The sequence below is a fragment of the Archocentrus centrarchus genome, chromosome 1, assembly GCF_007364275.1.
Source record: "Archocentrus centrarchus isolate MPI-CPG fArcCen1 chromosome 1, fArcCen1, whole genome shotgun sequence".
NCBI classification, from domain to species: Eukaryota; Metazoa; Chordata; class Actinopteri; order Cichliformes; family Cichlidae; genus Archocentrus; species Archocentrus centrarchus.
The window spans coordinates 14700609-14706608 of NC_044346.1; positions in this window are offsets into that span (position 1 = coordinate 14700609).

A 6000-nucleotide genomic window follows, 5' to 3' on the forward strand; every position below is an offset into this window, starting at 1 on the left:
CTCCAAGAGACTTTTTTGTATGTCTTAGGATGTTACATGAGTGTGCAAAATTCAGAGCTGTAGATAAAATGTAACTCAGGGGCTAGCTAAAAAACATGGTATATTATGATATTTAAAGCTGCCAGTAGGGGGCGCTCTAACGTTTATTGACTTTATGCATATCAATGTGTTCAGGGCAGGAGGCTTATCAAATAGATGAGGATTTGTAAGGAATGGTGAAAGATATTTCATGTATTTCAGAGCAAAACTAATTCTGTGGACGGTCATACAAATTTTCATTTGCTTCTGTAGGGGGCGCTATTGCGCCTACAGGCTTGAATCTGTAGTTATGGATTCAGCCTGATGTGTACATGAGTGATTAAATTTTCAGCCTGATCAGACAAAGCATGTGCGAACAAGTGCACAAACAATTTTGGTGGTGAGGGAGAAAAACAAGGCCCAAATTTAATGGCCTGGTGTGACAACACCGTTTAATATTTTGTCAAGATTTCCACAATATTTGATGGGCTACTTGTGTAGATGATCTGGAGCCAATTTGGTGTCAGTGGGTGAAATGCCCTAGGACGAGTTCGTTCAATAGCAGGCGTGGAAATCGCAAAAATTGACACTTCAATTGAAGATGGCCGACTTCCTGTAGGGTTTGGGGTATGGGTCCAAGAGACTTTTTTGTACGTCTTAGTATGTTACATGAGCCTGTACATTTTCATACATGTAGATAAAACGTAGCTCCGGGGCTACTCAAAACATGCTATTTTAAGATATTCCGAGCTGCCACTAGGCGGCGCTCTAACGTTTATGGACTTTATGCATATGAATGTGTTCAGGGCAGCATGCTTATCACACCACTGAAGTTTGAGCCAGATTGGGCAAGTTGGCTTTGAGTTACAGCCATTTTTGTGTTCATGGCGAATCATCGAACTTTGCCGTCCCATAAGGGTCACGCCCTTTTGTCAAAAACTCACAGTTTTGAAAACACAGTAAGTCCAACTTCTTAAGGCTTTCCAGGTGAAATTTGAGATGGTTCTGCTAAACCACCTTGGAGCTGGACCTCCAAGTGTAAAATATGACATTTCCTGTTCCCACTAGGTGGCGCTGCGACTGATATTAAATATTGTCATATGTATGTGTTCAGGGGGGCACCCTCATCCTACTGGAGAAGTTTGATGCACATTGGATCATGTAGGTATGAATGAGAGGCAATCAAAATTTCATGGCGAATGATCAAAGTTCAAAGGGGCATAAGGACCCCTCCCCCTTGGCAAAAACTCACCATTTTCGAGATTTAGATTCCCCTGGGGGTGTAGGTTAGACAAACCAAATATGAAGATGATAACGTCTAAAACCTCTGAGTTATTAGAAAAAGTGTGAGGGCTGCAAATCGCCAAATTTGCATAATTAATTCAAAATGGCGGACTTCCTGTTGGGTTTAGGGCATGGCTCCAAGAGGATTTTTTGTGCGCCTGGACATGATATACATGTGTATGAAGTTTCATTCATGTACGTGAAACACAGCGGTGGGGCTCCAGTTTAGGGGGCGCTAGCGAGCCATTTGGGCGCGCCCTTGCCCGAGCCCATTAAAATACTTAAATTTTCACCAGGTGTGACGCATGTGCAAAGTTTCATGAGTTTTTGAATATGATAAAGCCCCCAAAAAGCCAATTCATTTGCCTGAATAATAATAATAAAAAAAATTAAAGCCGCAAGCGGCGATGAGCGGGCCCTCGCACCCGGCGCGCGTCGACCCCTGGCGCGCTCCAGCCAAGCCGCGCGTCGACCCGTGGCACGCTCCAGCCGAACCGCGCTCGGAGGTTCTCGCAGACGAGAGAGTAGCTGGCTCACCCGGCTGCTGACGGCTCAGCAGGCTAGCCGTACTTCGCGTCGATCGTCTCCCGCTTCCACTAGGTGGCGTCGGTGAGTGCCCACTAATTAATATGTCACAATGCTCTATGTAATGCCTGCAGCCATCAATGAAACTGTAATGACCATAGGATGATGAGTATCAGTGTCCTACTGATTTCCTGTTGCCACTAGGTGGCGTTATGAGTGTGAAACAAAGCTGATAGAGGGGTGTGTCCGGTCTCCCTTACCCTCCCATTAAGCCTGTGAAGTTTGAGGCAGATCGGACAATGTATGTCAGAGATGTAACAATTTGGTGCACTGTGGTATATGAGTAAAATCCCACATTTAGAGGGTTGCTACGGCAACACCGTTCAATATTCTACAAACCATGAATATCTTTTGATGGGCTACTTGTGTAGATGATCTGGAGCCATTTTGGTGTGACTGGATGAAAAGCTGTAGTAGAAGATGATTCAAATAGCAGGCCTGAAAAATGTGAAAAATGCTGCAAAAATGACACCTTAATTAGAACATGTCAGGCTTCCTGTTGGATTTCGGCTATCGGTCCAAGAGACTTTTTTGTACGTGTTAGGATGTTACTTCAGCATGCACGATTTCAGGTACACAGACCAAGCACTGCCCTGGGGCTGATGTTTAGAACCTATCTGGGCCTGAAATGGAAAAAAAGTCCAAATTCAGAGGGTTGCTACGGCAACACCGTTCAATATTCTACAAAACCATGAATATCTTTTGATGGGCTACTTGTGTGGATGATCTGGAGCCATTTTGGTCTCACTGGGTCAAATGCCCTAGGAGGAGTTGAGGCAAAAAGGCCTGAAAAAGGCGAAAAATGCTGCAAAAATGACACTTTAAAGTAAACGTGGCTGACTTCCTGTTGGGTTTGGGCTATCGGTCCAAGAGAGTTTTTTGTAGATGTTAGCATCTTACATCAGCAGGCACATTTTCAGGTACATAGAGAAAGCACAGCCCAGGGGCTGATGTTTAGAATCTCTGTGAATTTGAAATTGAAAAAAGTCCAAATTCAGAGGGTTGCCATGGCAACACCGTTCAATATTCTACAAAACCCTGAATAACTTTTGATGGGCTACTTGTGTAGATGATCTGGAGCCAATTTGGTGTCACTGGGTGAAATGCCCTAGGACAAGTTCGTTCAAATAGCAGGCGTGGAAATCGCAAAAATTGACACCTTCAATTGAAGATGGCCGACTTCCTGTAGGGTTTAGGGTATGGGTCCAAGAGACTTTTTTGTACGTCTTAGTATGTTACATGAGCATGTACATTTTCATACATGTAGATAAAACGTAGCTCCGGGGCTACTCAAAAAACTTGCTATTTTAAGATATTCCGAGCTGCCACTAGGCGGCGCTCTAACGTTTATGGACTTTATGCATATGAGTGTGTTCAGGGCAGCATGCTTATCACACCACTGAAGTTTGAGCCAGATTGGGCAAGTTGGCTTTGAGTTACAGCCATTTTTGTGTTCATGGCGAATCATCGAACTTTGCCGTCCCATAAGGGTCACGCCCTTTTGTCAAAAACTCACAGTTTTGAAAACACAGTAAGTCCAACTTCTTAAGGCTTTCCAGGTGAAATTTGAGATGGTTCTGCTAAACCACCTTGGAGCTGGACCTCCAAGTGTAAAATATGACATTTCCTGTTCCCACTAGGTGGCGCTGCGACTGATATTAAATATTGTCATATGTATGTGTTCAGGGGGGCACCCTCATCCTACTGGAGAAGTTTGATGCACATTGGATCATGTAGGTATGAATGAGAGGCAATCAAAATTTCATGGCGAATGATCAAAGTTCAAAGGGGCATAAGGACCCCTCCCCCTTGGCAAAAACTCACCATTTTCGAGATTTAGATTCCCCTGGGGGTGTAGGTTAGACAAACCAAATATGAAGATGATAACGTCTAAAACCTCTGAGTTATTAGAAAAAGTGTGAGGGCTGCAAATCGCCAAATTTGCATAATTAATTCAAAATGGCGGACTTCCTGTTGGGTTTAGGGCATGGCTCCAAGAGGATTTTTTGTGCGCCTGGACATGATATACATGTGTATGAAGTTTCATTCATGTACGTGAAACACAGCGGTGGGGCTCCAGTTTAGGGGGCGCTAGCGAGCCATTTGGGCGCGCCCTTGCCCGAGCCCATTAAAATACTTAAATTTTCACCAGGTGTGACGCATGTGCAAAGTTTCATGAGTTTTTGAATATGATAAAGCCCCCAAAAAGCCAATTCATTTGCCTGAATAATAATAATAAAAAAAAAATAATAATAAATAATAATAATAATAAACGAAGCAATTACAATAGGGCCTTCGCACAGTTCGTGCTCGGGCCCAAATTTAAACCGCAAGCGGTGATATCGGGCCCTCGCACTCCGCGCGCGTCGACCTGTGGCGCTCGTCGACCCGTGCCGCACTCGGAGGTTTTGTGATCGTGATGGGTCTCTAGAAAGTTGAATTCTTTTATAGGAAAAGGTATCTTTTGCTCTCGGCATAGACGCAATGGAATATTTGGGGGTGTGGTCACGGCTCCAGCATGCAAAATAGGGCATGGGTCTGATTGACTTTTTTGATGGGCTGTTTGTCTAGATGATGTGGAGCCAATTTGGTCTCACTGGGTGAAATGCCCTAGGAGGAGTTCATTCAAATAGCAGGCCTGAAAATGGCAAAAATTGACACTTTCAATTGAAGATGCTGGACTTCCTGTAGGGTTTGGAGTATGGCTCCAAGAGACTTTTTTGTATGTCTTAGGATGTTACATGAGTGTGCAAAATTTCAGAGCTGTAGATAAAATGTAACTCAGGGGCTAGCTAAAAAACATGGTATATTATGATATTTAAAGCTGCCAGTAGGGGGCGCTCTAACGTTTATGGACTTTATGCATATCAATGTGTTCAGGGCAGGAGGCTTATCAAATAGATGAGGATTTTGTAAGGAATGGTGAAAGATATTTCATGTATTTCAGAGCAAAACTAATTCTGTGGACGGTCATACAAATTTTCATTTGCTTCTGTAGGGGGCGCTATTGCGCCTACAGTCTTGAATCTGTAGTTATGGATTCAGCCTGGGTGTGTACATGAGTGATTAAATTTTCAGCCTGATCAGACAAAGCATGTGCGAACAAGTGCACAAACAATTTTGGTGGTGAGGGAGAAAAACAAAGGCCAAATTTAATGGCCTGGTGTGACAAGGCCGTTTAATATTTTGTAAAGATTTCCACAATATTTGATGGGCTACTTGTGTAGATGATCTGGAGCCAATTTGGTGTCAGTGGGTGAAATGCCCTAGGACGAGTTCGTTCAAATAGCAGGCGTGGAAATCGCAAAAATTGACACCTTCAATTGAAGATGGCCGACTTCCTGTAGGGTTTGGGGTATGGGTCCAAGAGACTTTTTTGTACGTCTTAGTATGTTACATGAGCCTGTACATTTTCATACATGTAGATAAAACGTAGCTCCGGGGCTACTCAAAAAACATGCTATTTTAAGATATTCCGAGCTGCCACTAGGCGGCGCTCTAACGTTTATGGACTTTATGCATATGAATGTGTTCAGGGCAGCATGCTTATCACACCACTGAAGTTTGAGCCAGATTGGGCAAGTTGGCTTTGAGTTACAGCCATTTTTGTGTTCATGGCGAATCATCGAACTTTGCCGTCCCATAAGGGTCACGCCCTTTTGTCAAAAAGTCACAGTTTTGAAAACACAGTAAGTCCAACTTCTTAAGGCTTTCCAGGTGAAATTTGAGATGGTTCTGCTAAACCACCTTGGAGCTGGACCTCCAAGTGTAAAATATGACATTTCCTGTTCCCACTAGGTGGCGCTGCGACTGATATTAAATATTGTCATATGTATGTGTTCAGGGGGGCACCCTCATCCTACTGGAGAAGTTTGATGCACATTGGATCATGTAGGTATGAATGAGAGGCAATCAAAATTTCATGGCGAATGATCAAAGTTCAAAGGGGCATAAGGACCCCTCCCCCTTGGCAAAAACTCACCATTTTCGAGATTTAGATTCCCCTGGGGGTGTAGGTTAGACAAACCAAATATGAAGATGATAACGTCTAAAACCTCTGAGTTATTAGAAAAAGTGTGAGGGCTGCAAATCGCCAAATTTGCATAATTAATT